A 23,242-nucleotide genomic window follows, 5' to 3' on the forward strand; every position below is an offset into this window, starting at 1 on the left:
CAACGGCCATGAAACTGACCTGCCAGGAAAGAGAAATCTCATTTTCATGATTGTTTCCATTAACATGTCACCGCGAGATAAAGACAGTGACTGATGAACTAATGTACATTTCACTGATGTTTATATCGGTGATATCTTTGGGATTTTTTAAGGACCTGAAATGGGACTTGCAAGGGAGTTTGGAAGGGACTGTTTACTTTCTAGTGTTAATGCAGGGAGAGAAAACAAGCAGTCCGGAATCTATTTACAAAATCTGAAGAAATGTAGATAAAGAGCTTTAAATAAGACTAAACTGCAGTCAGAATTTAACAGCCATGTTCACATTCTTTTTCATGTTCACAGGGCTGCCTTTTCCATTAGTGACAGTACCTTGGCCTTCCGCACTCAGAAGTAGAAGCTGTTTTTCCAGTCAGTTTCGGGGTTATCCGTGGATTGAAGTTTTATTTTAGTTTTAGTCAGCTTGCTTCTAGCCTTTGTGCTGCTCAAATGCACCAGAAAAATGCACACGGTCTTTTCTCTTAATTTACATCAAAACCTGATTCATTTGTTGTGTTTCGGGAAATTCTGCAATTCATCTGATTTATTTTTTTTCCTAGTCTTTAGGACTTCATTATATGGTTTCTTTTTTGGCTCTGTGTTTTTTATTTTATTTTATTTTATTTTATTTTATTTTATTTTATTTTATTTTATTTTATTTTGTGCAAGTGTTTCCCTTGCTGGTAGCTCAGATGGCTTTGAAGAATTCCTCATGGAACTCTGATGGAATTTGGGTGAAATTCTGCCTTACCACATGAGCTGCTGGAGGTTTCGCCTCAGTCCCAGAGTCCAGGCAGCTCATTGCACATGCCTGGACACCTTAAGGGATACGATGAGCCTGGTCAAATATATTGTCAATATATCAAACCAGTCAATAAATAATATTTCCTTTCCTGGGTGTGCTCCGTTCAAGGGCTTTGTATTCCCAAGCTTCAAAGGTCTTTGTGCAGGACTCTCCCCCTGCTGGCATTTACCAGGAGATAAATACCTGCGTGCAGCTCTCAGCCGCTGCCACAGCACTTTTCCTTGCAGCTTTCCCAGTCTGCCCAGTTGGTCAGGCTGTCTGGGATAATGGGAATTCGTGCAGAGGTCAGCTTTATTCTGCATGCACCCATAAGTGAGGTGGGTGAAGCAAGGAACTTCTAAGAACCTTTTATAATGAGGGTGGTCCTGACAGTTAATGGTTATGCAGTAAATTTCTTGAATTGGTGTAGAAATGACATCGGAAATTAATCTTTATGTCCATGAAAAGGGATAGCTCGTCTTTTTGGCTTAGGTCCGTGCAGCACTGTAAGCACAGGAAAAAAGATCCCAGGAGCTGTTTGTTTTTGCGGTTATTAAAACCGGTGAGCTCAGGGGCTGGAAATGCTGCAAAAAAGGGAGAGACCTGGAGCAAAGCGAGGGAAATAAATCTGCGGGCGGAGAGGAGAATCCCAGAGACTCGGTGCCACCTAGTGGGGGCTCTCAGAAGGTTCAGCAGGAAGCCAGGCTGCTGCTTTGCACCCTAAAAAAGCCACATAGATGTCAGGCCAGGAAATAAAGGCATCATTGGGGAGGATTTGGGTGCTGAGCAGCATCAATAAGCGAGGCGGGGAGTGTGTGAGATGAAGGCAACAGCTGGTGGGCCATGTGTGGGGGAAAAAAGTAAAGTTAATTAAAAGTCTGATAGAGCTCAGCTGTGAGGGGACTCGTGTCTTTTCGAGTTAGCTGACAAAAGAGCTCCTCACAGTGAAAAGAAGCTCCTTGTGACACAGCCCAGTGGATGTACAGCTCCGTGTCATCAGCCAGAGACACGGGCTGGTGTGCATGTGTGTGATTTATTAATCATAATCTGCCTGTAAGTGCTTTGGGGCAATGGAGCTCATAAAGTTTTACAAGCATTTACGCAGCGCATTTACACGGTGAATGAAGAAGTGCCGTGGCTGCTATTAAGAATCATTGTATGAAATTACTGCCTAATCAATAATGAGCCTTCAGAGTAAAATCTACTCATTTACGTTATCAGACCTTCTGATGCCCTGGCTGTGATGATGGATGGCTTCTAAGAAGCATCAGGACCAGCCCAGTGTGAGACTTTTTTATTTTTTATTTGTTTTTCTCATGAAATGAGGACGCTGTACTCAGCCCAGGGGGGGTGTTTGTGTGTAGTTCTCCCTAAAGCCTTGCAATTCACGGGCTGATTGAAGCAAGTTTATCATGGGATGATAATCTCAGACATTGCATTCCTGGAAGTTCACACAGATAGGTGGCTGGGTAGAGCAGTGAGGGAAAGGCTGGAGCGAGGTATCAACTAGCATCTAATAGCATGGAAATACTTTGTAAATACAGGGAAAACAGGAAGAGCTGCCTTTAGTTGTCACAGTCAATGGTAAAATGCCAGACTTTTAAAGATAAGTTTCTATTGGAACTATTTGTTTATGCAAAAGTAACAGAAAACTGGTAGTGAAGCAAGAATGTGAGCAGGAACAAGGGGTTAGGCAGCATCAGTGGTTTCTCTACTGATGTCCACTCTCTGAAGTGGAATCCCCTTGCAGCAGTACAGCCATCATTGCACCCCAGCACGCTGCCTGGTGCCACGGCACCGTTTAATACAGCAAAAGTTTCTGGCTGGAATACATTTATATCCTTGGCAGAAACCCAGGGACAGCGCTTGTCTTCTCTAGGTTTCTCATGCAGTTTTGTAGCAGAATATCCTAGTATTCTGGGAAAATATTCCGGTTATTTTCTACTCATCCTATTTTAAACATGAGATCCTAACCTTGTCTCCGGGTGAAGGTTCAGAACTACAATACATTGCTGCCAGCAGACCGAGGAACTGATGGTCCCTCCAGAAGGTGCCCTGTAAAGTAGAGGGGGTGGCAATTCTTACAGGTCCTAGGAAGAGCAAAGTGGGATGGAATGAGCTTCCTATCTCTGTGCTGCCCTGGGCACATGAGGTTTTACACGCATGTTATTTCTAGCTTGCTGTTGTTTATTATCTGCTCTTCAAAAGGAATCTCCCTTTCAAACTGAGCCCCACAGAAGTTCCTGTGTTTAAAAATAGCCACCATAAAGAGCTCGGATTCTTGTTTTGGCTTTTCTTCTTACATATTGCATGACTGAAGAAAAAGCTTAAGCATTCAAGGAGGAAGTGACACAGACACATTGCTTGTGATGAGAGCACAGAGCAAATGGAAAACAGAAAACAGAAATTTGGCAGAAACAGTGAGGAAGATTAAAGTACATCTGGAGCAGAGCTGTTTTGCTCCAAGGGGTTAAATATCCAAAGCAACTGGAAATCAAGAAATGTCATTTGATATTTTAGCAATCAAACATCAGCAATGAGGAGAGGGAATTGCCAGATTTTGGTAGAATAATATTTCATTATGGTCAGCTTTCTGCAGTGAGTCAGGTTAACTTCCTGCTTGCTTAGAATTAACTGGTTTTATCTGAAAAGTGCTTCAAAGAAGGGAGGGGGCTGTTGCAACGACGCGACATGGCTTTAGCATTCATACAGTACATGCAGAATGGACGTGCTCTCAGGAAGCTGATGTATTTCTCCAGTTCCAGACAGCAGAAATCTGAAATCCAAATCTGAAATTAAAAAGTAAAATAATTCCTGACCTCATACCCCTAAGAATGGTTGATATAAAGTGTGACTCCTAATCAAATCAAATATGCACGCATATCTAACAACGATCTTCACCTCTCAGAAGAGGAGCATACTCTGAGATGTGTATTATGTACATAAAGCAAAGACTAGAATTCCTTTGGGCAGCTTTCTGGGGTGACATACTGGTTCTGTCATATTCAACATCAGATTGTTGAATATCGCAAACTTCAGATTTTGCCTTTTCTTTCTTTTGACTTCACAATTCAATACGTGATTCCTTTGTTTTGACTTGACTTACAACCTAATGCATGACTAATGCTGATAGGCAGAGATAAAACTTCCTGTTAGAGTAAATCCCAAGAAACTCCAGTAATTTTATTGTCAATTTGGACTCACACCAATGTTACACTGGAGAATTTTTTCATCTTTATTTCCACAGTAAAAGTAAGAGGCCCCAGCTGAAACACGACAGCCAAGCTGCAATTTGGAACAGTTCAGGTCCAGAGCTAGACCTGTATTATGCAGTCTGAATCTTTTTCTAATTAAAATACACTTGATCTGCTGTTACGGAGTTGAAGAGCTTTTGAAGTCAGGCTCTTACTTTTTCACTTTTGCTATTTTGAGTGAAGAGGATTGTCTTTGCTTTGGGAAATAGAAATGAAGTTTGGTTAGTAGATTATGGTAACCATAGACTAGGTCACATTGTAAGTTTCTTACCCCTCCTTAATTTGTTCATCCTGAAAACGGGGAATTTTTACATTTATCACAATGGTATTTTGAGAGATGTGTCAGAGTGGGCTTACTGAACTTTCTGTCTTTTTTTCCTCAGGTCAGTGTACTCTGTCTTTTAGGGCTCTGTGTTCACAAATACTGAGACTAGTTCAAGAGGTAGGTTTTATATTATTTTCTGAAGACATGAAGCCTCAGGATTAGTCAGGATCGCCCATTCTCCTTATCCATCACTTACATCCAAATATGCAAACGTTTTTTAATAAACATCAAATGTACATGGACTGGCTTGAAACAAAGAATTTTCTTTTCATGGAAAATTAATTTCTACTCTGAGTGGAAACCCAGGCAAATATATTACGTTATCTGATTTATGTGTGATGCTACACACAACTGATAACTTTGGGGTTCACAGAAGCTGGATGACACCCTCTAATGCCACTTTTGGGGAAAACAGTTGTCCCAAAAGAGCAGAATTTGCTTAAAGTTGATGTTCGGGTTATTAACTACCTCTCAGGCAAGCTAGTACTCCCACAAAGTTCCAGCTTTATGAATTGACCTGTAAACTTCAGAGGGTTGTAGAGTGCTGTGTGTGACTACATGAGCACATTCAAAAGCTACAGCATCTGCAGGTTGTTATGCTTGGTGCTGTTGAAGGACCAAAGCACAGCTGGACACACGGACACCTTGCTGCGGAGTGAGATCTTTGGCTGCCCTAAAAAGGAAGACATGGAAGAAATGGCACTTAGTTGAATGAGAAGCAGTAAAGGAAAAAACACATAGACATCATTTACCTCCGAAGGCACACATAGAGCACCTTCGGAAGACAAACCTGTAAGTGCCCCATATTTTTATTTAAAGCAGAATTTCTTCTGGTACTAATAAACACTTTTGAAGGTGCCAAAGCTGTCATCACTCATCAAAACTTTGCGACGCAAGCATTTAAAAACCTGCAGAGTGTATTTCAATTGGTTGGTGCTTGCCCAGATTTTATGTCAAGACTGCAAAGCCACAGACTGATGATAATAGTTTTTTATTTTTTACTCACAAAGGAAATCGTGCAATTAAATGTATAGCAGTCCTGTAGAGTAGGAAACTTCACCCAAGAGATCTGATCATATGCCTTGAAATCACTGGAAATCTTTTCAGTACTGCCAGAGCCCCAGACCCTCTGTTTATAGAAGAGATCCAGAACACACATCCAAGCTTTCTGTCCTGTTTCTGTGCCATAGCGCTTTGTTGGGACACAAGTTAAATTCCTTTGAATTCAAATTCTCCTTGACTACAAGAAACATTGACTGGGATCCTGCCTTTAAAAACAAAAGAGTAAATTAGCCTCTACGCTCAATCACAGACTGTTAGGGCTTTGTTATCTGAGCTGCTTTTGACATAAAGATCTCCTCATATGCAGAAAAAAATTAAAAAGAGCATTCAAAAGAGCACATTTCTCAAAGCTCTGTTCCTGAGATGGAGGGATAAGCCTTGTCAGTCAGCAGCATGATGTACAGACAAAAATTACCTGAGAGGTGGGAGGTGCAGGCTACAGAGCTCTCTTTGGATCAGGGCAAGTGAGAATTCACTGCTGGCATCTGCACGCTTTGTTGGTGTCCTAACTCCTGGGCTTCTGACTATTTTGGAGACCAGCTTGAAAAATCTTGATGTCATCCGAAGCCAGATGAGAATTGTACTGTAAATCTCCAGTTTTGCAGGCAGGAGGAGAGTTTCTCACTTCAAATAATAAGCTGTTTTTACAGAAACTACCCATTAGGAATGTACTCCTGCCAATTTAATTTGTTTTCCATTGTACCTAAAGATTTGAGTATGGAAAAAAATATTTTCTGATGTTATACTTTGGATATACTGCTTCTCTGCACAATAGCTTATAAATACCTTCTGCCTTGAAGTTTAAGCTGACTTAGAGGCTGTATTGACCCCTGAGACCAAGGTCCTGTTGTTGAACCCAGCTTGGAAAAAGGATTACAAAATAAAGGGTATGACCACTTCATTGTGGACATCGTAAATGTGCATAAAGAGATTTAACTTGTATGTCTCCATCACTAGACTCTGTCTAGCAGAGGACTGTAATGTTGATCCTACTGAAAAGACACGGATGATGGAGGAGACAAAAGGAGAGGCAAACAGGCTAACTGCTGATACCAAGTTTCTTAGTAAGTTTTTTAATGGGGAGAACACCCCAAAAGTATCCTTCTCCAGCTTCCCCAGTGTCTTATTTCCTATGTTGCTTCTAGAACACAGCTGCCTTCTGGAGAAATGCCACCTATGTAGGGCCTTATTGCGTGCTTCAGATGTACATACATCAGCAAGGAGCTTTCCCATGCCTTTTCATCCACCCGGACTGAGAGGTATATAGCCTGTAACATCATCTCTTCATGACAATAAGCACCACAAAAGTAAATGATGTATATAAATATACTTATGGCAGTGTTTGCAGAAACAAACAAATAAATAAATAATAATAATAATAAATAAAAGTTGGGTTCTTAGTGACCTCTCAGATGCTGAATAATGACTGCTTTGAGGTGAGTAAGTAATCCTTCCTGAGGGTTTCCAACAAAATGCGACTTCATGTTTCAAGACATGGCAGTGAATGGAGGCCTCTGTATGCAAAGCCACTGCACCCGCGATGTTGTGCCTGTGAGAAAATGTTTTAATGAGACAAGAAACACTCGCTAAAGTACAGCCATTTAATACATTAAAACGGAGCAGTATATTTGTTAGCCAATTTTAACACCTTGTAATGAGAATATATAGTGACAGAAATATTTCTTACAAGTACAGCCTGGTGGTAAAGTGCTGAAATGTTCTGGCTCCCAATTAGCATGGTACAATCCTACTTTCTATTAGCTATGTATGCTGTCACGATGGGTTGGTCGCTCTTCAGACCCTCAGGTGTGGTTCAAATATTAATTTTTATGTCATGTTTATTCAATACAGTACGTGGATGACATTGAATTTATCAGCAGAAGCAGAGCATCCCTGGGCACTACGGTAGGAACTGCTTTGATCCGTGGTGCTGCTCTCTGACAGGAGGTGTCTGCCCTTAGCTCTGATTCCTGCCCTTCAGGCCTCTGAGCTGCAGCCAGCACAAGATTCCTCCTTCATCTCCTTTCTTCTCCTTCAGTATTGTTAGATCTTTAACTCTGATGTTTTAAAATTTCTCTGTGATTCCTCAGCAGAAATAGCGTGTGTTCTGCTTTCATTTATTGCTGTGAGGAATGTTCTGCGAGGGTCAAGCAAAACGCTGCTTTGTGTGACCGTTCACTCTGCGATGTCTCAGACCTTCACACAAGCTGGGGGCCTTGGGTGTTGTTCCTGTGGGCTACAGAAGAAGCAGGGACAAACAACACGGATGTCCTTTAGGCACAAACTCTAGTTCAGGGAGAAAGTGTTCAGTAACCTTGCTGCAGATGATGCCCTAGGCCTGCAGTGTCTGTCCACCAGATGGCACCAAGTCACTGATGCTTATAAAATCCCCTGACTTCGCTGTGGTTGGTTGTGATAGGCACTAACACTGACTGTGTGAGCCTCAGGGAGTGGTTGAACTGAGCCAGGTGTGCTTCGGCTTTATCTTTGTCTCCCTTTTCTCTGGCCTCCCTTTTCTAAGTCCTCTGAGAGCTAAAGCACTCTGGTTTAGATTGCAGACTTAATTCCCATTGCCCTTCCACGAGGTGACTACAGAGACTGAAATAAACCCCAAACATTCAAAGTTCCTGAAAACAAGAGCGGAAAGCCAGTGGAAAGCCAGCACACATCAACCCACCCCTGACTTGGGGAGGTTTCCTACAGAGCCGTAGCTGAATGGGTCCTGCTGGCTGCATGGAGCCACCATGGTTGGCTTTGTTCGGTGCCTTATACCAGGGGTGCAAGAAACATTTGCCAGCTCTTGGGAAAGGAGCTGCAAGGTCCTGTAATACGTTTGGGCTTTTATTCTGGCCTGGACCATTTCTCACAGCTTCAGTAAAAATTCTGGTTTTAAAAGTACTTCTGGTTTCTACTGGCTTCAGCTGGCTTGTGTGTTTGGAGGTGGATTAATAGGTGCGCTGTCACCAAGGCGTACTGTCTTCAGAGTGTGACCGCTTGGGACATGCTTAAGTAAAACAGGATTTTTGTTTGTTTTGATCTTATTATCTGCATTGGGCAGATTCTGGCACTTTGCTTGGGCAGTATGACTGAAGAGGTTCGCTACCTGAAGCCACAGCATTTCACCCTCTACAAATACTGTAAATACTGTATCGGCACTCCTCTTCCACTTGGCTTGAGAGTAGATTCTGTCCAAGAGAAATAAAAGCTGGCTGGGGCCACCTGTGTTCATGTCCTCAGTAGTATTTCAGAGCCAATAAAAAGATGAAGAATAGTAAATAGAAAAAATAAAATAAAATCCTTCCCCAATTGGTGGAGATTTCATCACAGAGTTCAAAGACGTTTGCTATGTCACTAAATAAGAAACTATAGCTGTATGTTAACATTCATCTACAGTTTCCATCAGCTGATACACCTTCATGTCTCAGTTGCATGCCCTTTACTACCTGAAAACAAACAAACAAACAAACAAACAAACAAAAACACCTTATAGGACACTGGCACAAGCCTCAAGATACTTGCTCTGAGCATCCTCTCTCTGCTCCAAGCATCTTGTCTCTGCTTCTGCTTTACTTCGGACATGCTACACAAATGCCTTTTTCCTGTCTGTAAATTAGTGTGGTCATTCTCTTCTTCCCATATGTTTATTTATACTTTAAAGATTTTATCACAATGTGTTTTTTCACAATTTAACTCATCGCTGTGGCTATCCCTAGATATTAATACAACACTTGAATGCTATTATTTTTTATTGATTTTTTTTTCCTGTCCATAATTTAATAATAAGATTCAGGAAACTTTTCCAGAACTTTAAGGCAGCCTTTGCCAAAGGGTTGTAAAATGTTTTTGAGATTGCCAGGATGAACATGCTAAAGAAGTGCCAAGTGGGATGATAACAGCCTCTGTTTGTTACCTTGGAACTTCAGTGAAAGCAAGTCGTGAAGCTCTTGTCCCCAGCTGGTGGAAACTGGGCTGTCTCTGGCAAGTCTCATAAGACTTTCTAATTCCCTACCTCAGGTCTTCATCCTGCTTTTCATTGATCTACTATTCTTAGCGTGCTGGTGAGTTGCTTGTTTTCAGTGCAAACTTGATTCACACAGCCCAAAGTTGGCACTGTAAGTGAAGCACTCGCTATGGTTTATGTTACCTCATTATTTTTCTTTCTGACACAGGGGTGTTTTGCAAAGCTTAATTGAAACCAACAGGTAATTGTCTGACCTGCACTAGTTAGAACTGACCTACTAGGTATCAATTTTGTATACTTGGACTGCTTTTTTGGCTTGCACACAAATATTTATGGCAAATTGGTTTTAAACCTATTGTAAGAGGGTTGCTGTGGCACAACAGGATTATTTACATCTCAGAATTTCACCCCTTAAAATCCAGGTTTTATTTCACAAATAAAAATGCATCTGTGCATTTCTGCTGAACAGAGACATTTTACTACTGCACAATCCCACGTTTACTAGAACTGCTCAAACTGGAGAGGAAAATGGAAGTCTGTGTACACAGGGACTCACCGGGGCAGCTCCAAACTGGGCTTTTGGTCACTCGCTTTTCTCAGGAGCAGCTTTTAAGGGAAACGTTTGTGGAAGAAAAATCCTCATAATTTTAAAAGCATTGGAAACATATTTTTATTTTCAATGGACATCTGTTGTGCTAAAGAGAAAATAGGGCTTAGAAAATAATGATGACTCTGTAGCTCAATATTATTTTCGGTGTTTGTGCATACCCAGAACAGACCGTATTTGTCAAAAGTTTTGCTAAGCATTAATAAGTGTTGATGTAAGTACAATATGCTGGAGTGTGTTTGTAGAAATCACATAATAATTCATAGAAATATAAGCAAAAGACAGAGCATCCACAGCAATCTGGAGTTCACAGTGCTAGAAGGGAACTCTTAATTGTTAGAAGAAATTACAAATGCTCCTGGAATGCAACTTCTGCAGCTTCCATTTGTCATCTCTAAACTCATTGACTGTGCTTTATTAGCAACTAAAAGCAAATCAGTTAAGGCACGAGGAATGTGCTGAACAAGGTCAAGAACATTTGAAAGCAGCAGTTTCTTTCCTTGATAACATAAAGCATAGACATTTCAGCACCTAAGTTAAGGTCAGGATGATTCAGGGTCAGCCTTTAAAGTGCCAGCTTTAAAAGAATCGTAAACACACAATGGCCCAGGGTTTTCTGGTGTTCAGCTGGTTTTATTGCTGATTACTCCAGAGCGAGCATAGGTAGCCAGTAATCATAAAAAGTCCTGTTGGGTTTATTCCTAATGGGAGGCAAACATGATGAAGGTTTTTTTTTTTGGAGTACTCATTTCCTGGTATGTTGTAAACATGCCAGGAAAGCTCTGTGCATTATGAAAATTTCTTCTGGAGACCAGGAGTTAAAAATGGGCTGGCCTAGGAGGTGACAGTCTTTCTTACAGCTTCAGCAGAAGTTGGACGTAGTTGTCTTTTCTGGAAGATAAGATTACAGACATTTAGATTGTTAGATTTTTTGTGTGTGTGTGTTCAGATAATTCACTTTTCTTAAGAATGTCACATTTCTTTAGCATGCTTTTTCTACAGTTGAAATGTGGCTGTGTCTTGTCCATCATCTGTCCTAGAAATGGGAACAGAAACTGTTTCTTTAGAATTGTTAACATTATTCCACAAACACAGCAGGAAAGATGCATAGTTCATGTAGTTGCACCGTGGTATATATACTTCAAGTGAAATATACTGGGAGAAGTTGTTCAGTGGGGTGTGTTAAAGGTCTTTTATTTGCATGGATGCTTAACTTTGTCAGCTCTGATTTATAAATCCGTGGATTCTGGCACCCTAACTAAATACTAATGGGATAGCATCTGCCCCAGAGGACCACAGTGCTCTATAACTGTAGTTGCTCAGCAAAACTGTCACCTCCAAAGATCAGGTGCTTTCTTAGCATCCTAATCTGTCAGGGGCTTAATAGTTAGAAATTTGTTTTACATGTCTAAGGCTTGTAAAACAAAATCATTGCACCAGGGAACGGGTGGAAACATTCATGTTCTCTGAAGTTCGGGCTGATATATCACAGCAGACACCATTTTCTAGAGACTGATAGTTTATTATTAGTTTATTTCTCATAATTAGTCTATCTGTGTGCTCACATGGCCTTCCTGAGTCACATCTCAGCTCATTATCTTGGGGAACAGACCTATTATTTTTGAAAGCCATCCAGTCAATAAATTAGCTTGGAAGAAATGATAGTCCAAAACACCTTTTCAATAGATTGCTGTCATGCTTGGTTCCTATCAAAGAGAAGCCTGAATTTTTCGTGGTGACATATGGATTAACTGAGCCTTCCCTGCTGTGAGAAAACAAAAGACAATTGGTGATGCATGGAGCAAGCTGATCTTAAAACAGAGACATCAACAAAGAAACATGACAGCATGAAAAGACAGAGTACAGTCTGCTGTCCACATTTACAAAGTCATTCTGTCTGCAACTCCAACATACATCTATTGTCTATTTTTTCTCAAAGTAAGTGACAATGTTCCTTAGCTATATCATCTCAAAAAACCTGCATCTCCGACAGAAGTAGGAGCATATTAATCAGAGTTTCTTTTGGTCTTGATCATGCTTTTATGTTTGCCATTGAGCCACAGTAAGCTCACCCTGTGTCAGCAAGGAATAATTCTCCAAGCACGGCTCCTTTCTTTGCTCTGCCTTTCATTTGTTCTTCCACATTACTGAAACTCTACTGAAATTTCAATGTGATCCAATAGAACAAGCTGATTTGTGATATTTTTCCCTCATTACTTATGCATGAAGATGGCCTTTTACCTGATACAGTTTTTTTATTTGTTGCATCTGTTTTACCTGCTCCCGATGTATTTAAATAGCCCACTACATACCATTTAATGTGACCTTGTAATTGCCAATTACATCTTCATGATGCATCTTGTTGCTGGATGCAGTGCAGAGGCGTAAAGCAGCTGGTTCTCAGCTGGTGTCAGACAATGGCTCTGTGCTGGATCACGTCACGTCTTCCACCAGACACTGAAGATCAGTGGCTTGCTGCACGGGGGAAGAGGGAAAAACCCTGTCTGACAGCAGAAGTATCACAGAAAGCCATGGTGGCTTCCTATGGCAGCACAGCCACACGAATTTGGAACTTCCTCGACTATTTAAACTTCACTTCAGACAAATCTTGATCAGTATCTACTGTTCACATTCAGGTGAACTAAGTTTGTATGTTAGCATTTACCCCTTAAAGGCCTGAGAATTTTTGTTAAACTGTCTTAGTAAAAAATGTGTAGCATTTTCTTGATTTTTTTTTTTTTTTTTAAGTAGGCATTTAATTTCCTCTCTCTTTAAAAGTATCCCTCTTCTCTGAAATTCAGGATATCAGTGTGAAAAAATTAATAGTCCACTGTGGAGTTTTTATCGTACTGATTATTGCATTAAGGTGTGATTATTTGATTCCCAAAGAACTAAAGAGCTCTTTGCCCACTCTCCTCTTGCTGTAGACAGAAAGAAACCTTTAAGCAAGAGAAACAATTGTATTACATCTTGTCCAGACTGTCACTAATATGACAGGGAGATTGATCCCCCCTCACTAATTCCTGTTTTAATTTCATAATTCCTCTAGCTTGCCTTACGAGGAATATGCAAGAGAGGCTCACGCAACCTTCTGCAGACAGAAAGGAAGTTTGGAAGCACGTCATCCCTTGGAATTATTCCCAAGAAGAGCATGTAGGGTGTGTGACTTGCACTGAAACCCTGGGAAGCTAGAATGAGGAAATGGCCAGGTCTTGTTTACCCACGGAGCCTTTAATTATTGATGATATCTACCTGCTTACATAACGCCGGCACTGTAAGTATACCTGCATATCACACGCGTTAATGGATTCGTCCTTAGGCCACCTTGGCATGGCAAGGAAAATTAAAGGGAAATTTGAAATTCAAACACAACTCCCCCAGTGCTTTGGGACATGGAGGTAAAATACAAGTGCTTAGATCCTGGCAGCACTGTGAGAACTGCAGGCCTAATGCTTGTAATTGCCATGGTTTTGGCAGTGATGTTTCCCATTCTGTTTCTGCTGGTGTCCAGAACTGTCTGTCTTAGCAGGGCTTGGCAGCTTTGCTTATCCCACACTGACATTCCTCTGAGCAGATTCCTGCCTGGGACAACCTCTCCAGAAGATGTGGAGCCACTGTCTGGTTTCATTAGAAATGAGGCTGGAGGACACAGGTCTCAGGATACAGGTTCTTGCCCAGTAGTCCAACAGAAGAGGTTTTCTTCAGTGTTTCACATACATCTGCCTGTCTTCCACTATGGAAGTACCTGAGAAAGGAGAAAGAGGAATAAGAAATTGGGGATTTCTGGAGAAATGCTGGCAGAAAGAGGAATTCAAGACAGGCAGGAACGTACCTGAATGATGGAGCTGCTGTGAGTTCCTGCTTGGTGCTCTGTGCCTAATCTGGCTGCTCTACAGCCAGAGCAGAAGGAGGCTTTGATGGAAACTGCTGACCCCATTTCTCTGCCTCTCAGTGGAGACCCCTGTTTGAGCTCACGAGCTCTGTGGGATTGTGCTTCTGACAGCTTTTATGTCTCCCACTCCACCAGCCACTGCTTTCTGAGCACTGGCTAACGATGTGGAGACCTGATTTCTCTGCACTCTGCTGCAGGAGGGAATTCAAAGCCCACGTCTCCTGCACTTCCAGGTTAGTCCCCTTGTCACTCAGTTAAATGTTGCATGCCGTGCCAGTATGCCTCTTTGTCTGTGCACAAACGAGAGAGTGGTGTCCTGACCTGGGGTTAAGGCATTGACCTGAAAAAGAGATGACTTGGTCTTGACCCCTCTTCTAAAGACTGATGATTTATCAAGTGATTGTCTGATGGTACCAGGAGAGTTCCAGACTGCAAATTCTGCATGGACATAGGTATTTTGTCCCAGGCCAATATTTAAGCCCAGGGGAAGGTGAGATTTAGGATTCATTCTTGTCTTTTTTTATTGTTCTATTGGCTAATTTAAATAGCTTTCTTCTAGGTAATGGCTGGCATATGCTGAGTATCCATTTCTTTTCAGTGCACTAAGATGAGGTGCTGCAACTCTTTTCTAAGAGCTAAACAGCCCAAAGTTAATTGACTGCCTTTACAACTCTTTTCATGACTTCTATCAGGTCACCTATGAGCTTTAAGAGCAAGAAAATAAAACCAATGTCCCATATCATCTTGATGCCTAAACCTTCAAATTCTGGTTCCTGTGCTGCATTTACTGACTTCCAGCTAAGTGAAAACAAGCCTTAAAATGGACAGAATAGTTTATCATTAATAATATATGTCTGCATAATATCACTGTTGGGCTCAACACTTGAAAGGGAACAAATAAACATACTCATCAAACCTGAAGATTCCAGTTCAGTAGTGCTGTAACAGCCAGGCAGTTAAAGAAAAAAACTCCATTTGCACTGAGAATTACAAGAAAATTTATACGAAGAGAGAATGCTTTTCAAACCAGGTTTTAGCACATTGCTGTAATTCCTGGCATCCGGAGCAGATGTCCTGAGGGCCTGCAACCTAGTTCAACACAGGCATCATTAAGTGATGGAGGAGGAGCAGCGCAGCTGTGGAGGCATCCCCCTCTGTCCATATCATGTCTGGACCCAGCTCTGAATGTCAATTGCACATAGCCTTGGTCCAAATTATCAGCTCTAATAAAAGCTAATTGATGTTAAGTGAACGTTGTCTACCATATCAGCTTTATGAAATTAAATGCTTCTGTCATATTTTCCTGCCGTGAGTTCAGTACCAAAGTGGAAAAAAAAATGCTGCTGCAAGGCATGACACAGCAGGAGCAGGTTTACAGGAGTTCCCTTTGCAGGAAATGGTATCCAGGTCAAAAGTGCATTCTGCAGCCCTTTAGATCCACAAAATCAAGTTTGCAGTTGCTGATCAACCATTCTTTCTCCTGCATGCCTCATTGCTGGAGATAAAGGTCTTGTAAAGAAAATTTAGGAGGTAACTTAGCTGATGGTGTACAAAGATATAACAGAGCCTGTCTTGTTCTCCTCTTAGCCCTGCAGTGCTAACCTTGGTAGCTCTGCCTTATCGGTAAATGTATGGTTTCAGGAGAAGGTGCTACTATATTGAGGGGAAAATTAACTCAAACTATTTCTCTAATTCTAGCTGAACTATAAAATCTGATAATTTCCCATTGCCAATGATATTGCAAATAGGCTCAGCTAGCAGGACTGAACTACTTTGACACCATTGCTGTACCTACCCATGACTAACACAAGCAGATGGGTACATACACATTTGCATTTGGAAAATGTAGCTGGTCTTTGCTTTTATTCAGCCTCTAGATGTTTCCGTGTGATCTAAAAGACAAATATATTTCTATCCTCTTATGAGGAAACATTATAGCATGCTGTGATTTCAGGGTCTGTTTGCCATTTTTTGTTATTATTTATATTAGCATAATGCTAAGAATCCCCAAGCGAGGTTCAGGGTTGTATTGCAGCAAACATAAAACAAAAAGGCTATTCCCACTTCAAGAAACAAAAGGCTCAGTTGTTGGAAATCAGTAAAAATTAAATTGGCAACCTCCAAAGTTATTCCATATAGTTGCTTACCACAGAACCCCGTTTTCAGCACAGGAATTACTAGAAAAAGATCAATGTGTTATTCTTGCACCTGAGGCTGCAACACGCTATGGCTATAGTGATAGGATTCATAATTAAAAGACTGAAAACCAGCTAGGAACATAGGATTGAAAGGCATCGCCTGGTGCCCACATCCAGTTCCCTGTTATCACATAGAAACATATTTTAGACTTCGTTTAATGAACTTATAAAGTTCCACCATGTAGCTGGCTTTTTTGTTGTTGTTGTTCGTATTGCTTATATTAAAAACCTATTCCAGACACTCACTTGTTAAACACTTAAACACTCCTCCATAATTTCCTGCTTAAACACATGTGTATGGCTGGTTTAGACCGGCTCATGCTTACACCAGCGTTGTCTTTCAGCTTTGCCAACATTCTTGCCTGTCCCTGCTACTCAGCCTGTCCCACCCCCTTCCCGTGGTGTGCTGCAGGAGAGCAGTGACAAAGCCATCCATCTTTGCCCCAACCTTCAATCTGCTAGTCTGAACAAGCCTTACATTTGCTCGTCTAAACAGATCAAATTCTTTCCAGCTTCCTGGCTGCCTTTCCTCCTGCTCATCCTGATAACCCCCTCCATACCTGTATCGTGTTGAATTCTTCTCTTCATACTCTCGAATAATCAAAACTGTGTGTGGTATCTCAGAAGGTCTCCCACTGGGATCAGGATATGTTCATTTCTAACATGACACTGTATTCCAGGAGCATACTAAACCTTTTTTTTTTTTAATGCCTTACCACATCCGTGGCTTACAGAAATGTGTGAGTGACTTTTCGACTGTTTCTCCTCTTTGTGTGCCATGGCAGATTCAGCAAAGGTTGTTACCACTAGTCCCCAGATGTCTCGCATTTTTAGATTTCATCCAACCAGCCTCAAAGTCTTCTTGCTTTTCCAGCGTGATGTCCTTATTCTCTACAACACCTCTCAGCTTTTTCACCAGCAAACTTCATGAGGTCATGCACATTATTTGTGCTGTACTGCTCCTCTTTTTCCCCAAGACTCATCCTTGAGAGGTTCCTTAGTTGCCTTCCCATCACTACACAGTTCCTTTTTGAACACAGCTCCCCATTATATCCTTCTGAGCTTTTCTTCTTGTGCTGTAAGCTGCTGGAGGTTAAACAAATAATTTTCCACAAGCAATAAATGCTTCACTGAAGCCTGTATAGATTAGAGTTTGCATCTAAAAACTCATTATAAAAGAAGAATGTAGAGTTAGTTTGGCATGATTTTCCTTCATTAACTTCTTGGAATTTTATACCATTTCCATTAATTTTTAATTATAAGATTCCTTCAGAAGTAGCCTCAGAAATTATGGATTGTTAGACAAGTTTTGAGGTCAGACTAAAAAGCCCGTTATCGATGACATTGTCTTTGTCCTGTGTATATCTATATGGTCAATTTATTATTTCTGTGGTACTTGATTTGCAGTACTTAGTCCACTGAATGCTGATTTTGTTGGAGAGAGGACTGCGTCCGTGACCCTTACATATTCTTCTCAAGCATTTTCTCTGTAAGTCTTTGTAGCAACGTGGATTTCTCCAGAAGTTAATAATAGGCCCAGAATTATTAGCTGGGAATTCCATTCCAACACCATTTTGTTGTTGTTGGATATGATCACGGCACAACCCGTTAAGCTGTAGATAAACAGACACGCAGGCATGTGTGAAATATTTAATTGCCACTTTCTTGCTGCAGTCCTGTGCTTGCTGTTTCATGAAGCATGGTCAGCGCAATTCCCGTGCTCAGAATGATTTTATTTGCATTTAGCAACAAATAGTGCTGATGCTAATATCTGTCTCCCATAAGATTTTCAAAAGAAAACTTATTAAACATTTTCAGTTCATCAACTCCCTGTAGACGAGAATGTTAAAATCCTGCCCTGTAATATGTAAATACCTATATAGATGTGCACGGCAATACCAGGTTAGCTCAATGTATTAAAGAGCTGTTCCAGGATACTTAGGATTCCTCGAGAATAAAGGAAATGAAAACCTCTTTATGTATAAGAGTTATCACAAAGAAGAGACTCCTTTATGCTTTTTGCATATCCATGATTAAGGAAAAAATCAATCGATTGCTAACTTTCTTAATAGCACATTCATTTTTAAGAGAAATTGGTTACTAACATTGGACAGAGAAGTATGGAAAAATGCTTGCAAATATCCCAACATTAACTGCAGTGTGCAGGCATCATCTTCTAGGATTTAGGACTTAGGGAGGGAAGGATCTGGAGCAATGCACTTTAGCACCATTAGGGAAAAAATATGCTTTTTATTTTATTTTTTTAAATCATGAATGCTGATCTGTATTTTCGGAATATGCATTTTAGTGTGAGGGATTCCTTTTCCTCACGTCTTTAGTCTCAGACTAAAGTCAACTGAGTAGTGCTGTTTAAGAATAAGAATATTAATTTAATACTTAAGTTCAGGCATTTGGTTAAAAACTAATCTGGATACATTCTGGGTTTGTAGGTCACATGGGTCATTCTTGTCTGAGAAGGTGAAGGGAAGTAGGAGGAGGGAAGGAGAGAAAAAAATTGTTCCATCAAAATATGAAGAAGTTATCTGAATTTTAAAGCACGGTAAGTTCTAAATACTTCTGAAAATATGGGTCAGCTCCTGCAGTTGGTACTCATTCAAAACACATACTGCAGTTTGTAAGCGTTAAAAATGGAGTATTTGATGTTTTCCTTAGATTTTGCATTCGGGTTTCATCATTCCCCTGAAATTCTCCCACTTTCTATTACTGGTTGGTAAATACTTTTGTAGTAGGTGAACCATCCCTTAGAAGAAAAAGGGCAGAGACAATTCTCCTTTATGCTATGGATAAAGCACCTTTCAAAGGCAATAAAACCAGGATGAATAAGGAAAAAGCTCTCCTCTTTCATTTCATCCTTCCCTCCTTCTTTCCCTCCAAGCCCCTGCGTTAATTAGCTGAGTGGTTGATTACTCCGTCAAGGATTTAAGAGATCGATGGTGACAGTAGCCAGGCAGGTAATTTAGAGGGAAAAATGGTAAAATAATGCTCTAATGTCTTTCCAAGAGTGAGGTGTGAGCTGGTTGCGTCAGCAGAACAGACAGAGAGGAAAGGTAGACGCAGAAACACACTGTTGAGTTTCGGTTCTTCTGTGACAAATTATGTGCAAGTGTGTTCCTGGGATTTCGTTAGCTCCTAATTGGAAGCAAACAAACAAAACACTTATTTCTTTGAATTTTTAGTATTTTAAGTACCAGTGATAGGCTTAGCGCTGTACTAGACAAAGAGGAAAATACAAGCTTTCCAAGCAGCTACGTCTGAAATACATGAGCAATTCCAAGGGGAAGGGGAAACCCTGAGGAGAATTCTACTTCTGAGCACTTTTTGCTTTGATATATTTCGCGACTGCATTTTTGGTGATGTAGATTAAAGTTACTAGTTTCAACATCTAAAAACCAAATTTTGAGGGGGCTGCCTCCCCCAGAGGATAAATTAGAGCGCTTGAAGTATTAGCGCTAGTTAAGGCTGCAGTTTTACACACAGCAGTTGCTGGAGTGTTATTATTGCCTGGTTTGTGTGGTTGTGTTCATCCCTTATGGTCCCGGTACAGTCCTGACACTCACTGAACTCTGCTATGAACTAACTGAATAATTTATTAGGTCAAATAGACCTTTTTTATCACACATTTTAATATTTTTGGTTTTGCATTTATTTGTTTCAATTTTCTTAGAGAATAACTCTTTGAAATCTCCCACCCTCTGGGTAGATCAAGAATATTTGCAAATCAGCTTGTGCTGTCTACCTGTGGTTGGCTAGGTAAGTCTCCAAGCACTCCCTGTCTTTCCTGGCTCAGCAAGCTTTTAAACACTCCTAGCACGAAGACCCCAAATTTGATTTCTGGGAACACAGGAGCATGCAGGTACTCTGCTCAGTGTTGGAACGAGGTGCTTGCTCAGCTGTTTGAAAATTTTCAGGTGGCTAATAGGGTGGCCAAAAGTAATTCATTTAGGAAAGAATTGTTAATTATTTTTTTTTAAATACTTCCTCCTAGAAAATATTTTGCAATATTTTCCCTGCTCTGCAAAACAGTGCATTGCTCTGGGGTTTCTAAAGCCTAATTCTTTTCTTTGTGTTGAGATGAGGCTGGAAGAGCTCTACTGAGTTTCAGATACATCTGGCTCTCACCTGTGTAGGCTGGAAAAGATACAAGTCCCCCAAATGTGTGATTTTAATTTGAATGTGCATAAGTACACTGGATTAGCCACTCATTGGAGTGTCATTATCCCAAATCCAGAAATAGATAAAAGCACTCCCAGTTGTTACTGCCTACCAACATAAAACATACTTTAGGATTATATTGTCAATAGCGTGTTCTTGCTGGGGTTTTGGTTAACTAATGCTAAAGTGAAAAGCTAAGGAATGAGATCAGCAGCCTTTATGTAAGTAATTGTGAATGTGGGTTACATTTTATTTTCTCAATCAGATGTAATAGCTCCCTACAGAAATATACTCCTGACTTGAATATCAATAGATTTCTACTTGTTCTGTCAAAAAGAAATAATTTTTTCCCCCCAAAGAAAGATTGCTTTGGGGTCAAATTGTTCACTCTTTTGCTTTTTCTTCCCTTCTAGCCCTTCCTGCCCTCACCTCTGAGTGAATCCCAAACATCAGCGAGAGAATACAGTTCTGTTACACAGGGCATGTGGGAGAGGAGAGCTGATGGCCATAGCATGGATGGAGTGGAAGAGATGGGAACAGGTAGGATGATGATCACAAATTCACAAACTAGGCAAACCTTGTTATTGAAACCAAATTTATTGAACTTCACAGGCCTTGCTTCTCATCATCCCCTGTCCTGGCGTTTGCAAAGCAATGCCCATGGCAAGCAGAGCCACTGCCGGGGTTCCAGTCCCCAGCCCTGGCCAGGTTTGTTCAAGCACACGTCGAGTTTGTCATCAGGCTTCGTGCAGGTTCGGCCTTTGTCGCAGCTAATGGCTGGGAATGGCTGTGTTGCTACCAAGTAATGGAAGAGGGGTCAGGGGGCAGAAATGCTCAGAAAGATAGAAATGAAGCAGGAATTTCGATTCAGAGCTAATGGATGGGGTTTGGAGGCTTCTATTAGCAGAAATTATCACGGTATTAATGTATTTCAGGCAGCATTTTTTACAGTTGAATACAGTGTTATTTTCTGAGTTATCCATTCCCTGACAAGTGGTTATAATCAAAACTGTCTGTGAGCACTATTATCAGAAACTTACTATTATGTGCTGTAGGGAAAAATATCAGGGAATGATGCAGTGCCAGAAAGCTATTATATGTTTTTAAGACCTACTGCAACACCAAGTATTTATTTATGTATTACTTCTACTTCCTGTAGAAGAAAATAATTTGAACTTAATTTTCTTGTCTTACCCAACTGCTTTGGAAAATGTACCTCCTGAAGTCAGTCCATAATTATGATTAACAATGCGGGCTGGATCCTCAGTTACTGTAAATTAGCGTTCCCTCCTTCATTGAGATGGAGCAATGCCAATTCATTGCAACAGAGAAAGCTTCCAGTTACTTTAGTACGTCACTTTTCATCTTTAAAGGTATCAACAAACCTTCCTTAATACAGTATTGTGCAGAACTTACTCTGTTTGGCCAGAACAAACTTTAAAGAGGCCTAAATCTAGCATCATGTTTCTAAAAGTCTTTAAAATTCTCTTGTACGCAAAATTAATCCTTTCAATATATTCTGTTGTTTAATTAAATCAACAAAACTGCAATTGCTCTGTCATGTGGTCTGGCTTTGTAGGCCACCTTTATTTTCTTCTTAAATTTCAGGGTAGCCATACACTTAAAACTATTACTGTAATTCTAGCCTGGCTCTTACTGCTTTTTGTGGAGGAAGAAACTTCAATGAGACAACATAGAAAGGAAGTAATTACCTAAAAATGTTTATATCTGTATAGCTGACTATGAAATATAAAGAAAAAAATCATAAATCATAGGGATTCTGAGGTTAAGGGTATGAGTAAGCAATAACAAATTTGGCACTGTTTGATTAATAAGTCCTCCAGAAGGCTAAAGATTAATCAGATTATTTTGAGTAACACAGTAAAAACCATATATTTTTAAAAGCCTTCTTTTGTGCTGCTCTGCCATGTTCTCTATCCAGTTGGCACAATGAAAATGACAGTCCCAGGCTAAGACTATTGTACAATACTTCAGAAGTCCTGAGGATACACTGATGGGCAGTTCACATCTGAAAATGGAGAGAATCCCTGCAACTTGTTCCTTCCCAAATCTTCCTTTCTCAGCATCCCTCTTTTTCATCTTGTGCCTGGAATTGAACAAACCAAATCCAAAGAGGTTTTTGGAACATTCCTAAATCAGGGATACTGTGAAGACAAATGGTAAATGTCTGTTACCCCAGCTGCTAAGTTAATTACTGTAATGGGAAACATCTTGAGAGAAGCATTGCATATGGTTATTAGCAATTAACCCACCACTCCAAAAATCACAATTCCTGCTAATAACAGAACACGGCGCAGCCTTTCTAATTACAATCTCTGCACGAGAATTTCTTTCCATCAGAAGGGAATGTTAAATCCTCTAACTAGCTACGATTTAAAAAGACTTGGAGATATGGAGAATTAGACAGAAAAATGAAAATGGGGACGGGTGGTGTGTCACTGACTCAGAGTTGTAGACATGCTCATTCATATGTGGAGACACACAGCAACTTTCACAACATGTTGTGGGAAGACAAAATCATCAATGACTGTTCATGGGGAGGGAAATATGCTTTAAAATGAAGAGGATAGCATGAGACTTCGTGAGAGATGCCAACTTTTCTGCAGAATTTGTGATCTCAGTGGTGCTGTAAACAATATGCTGAGTTTGATAGTGCATAGGAAAGGATCGCACTGGAAACGGTAAGAACTTTCTGATCAATGAAAGAGGAGAACAATGCAAACTACGTATTTTCCATCCTACAGAAAGTCCGTCAGTACTACATGGAGGGCATGAGGTGTGCCTTTTCTGACAGTCAGTATTCTGTGCAATTGGCTTAGATTATAGCTCACCTGCACAAAGTCACCAAGGGGAATCGACACTTTAGCTGCTCAGTTCAAAGGCTGGTTTAGCAGAGCAAGATGGGATTTAATTTATTCCTTTCACCAGG

General features: G+C 40.6%; 1 long non-coding RNA gene across 1 annotated transcript; it reads left to right on the forward strand.

Moving 5' to 3' along the window:
• Positions 1–1,693: 1,693 nt before the first annotated feature.
• On the forward strand, positions 1,694–10,795 carry LOC137861319 (uncharacterized). Its single transcript, XR_011099543.1, has 3 exons — positions 1,694–1,873; positions 2,042–2,103; positions 7,555–10,795. It is a non-coding gene; the product is annotated as an uncharacterized lncRNA (long non-coding RNA).
• The last annotated feature ends 12,447 nt before the right edge of the window (positions 10,796–23,242 follow it).

The sequence above is a fragment of the Anas acuta genome, chromosome 9, assembly GCF_963932015.1.
Source record: "Anas acuta chromosome 9, bAnaAcu1.1, whole genome shotgun sequence".
Taxonomy (NCBI): Eukaryota; Metazoa; Chordata; class Aves; order Anseriformes; family Anatidae; genus Anas; species Anas acuta.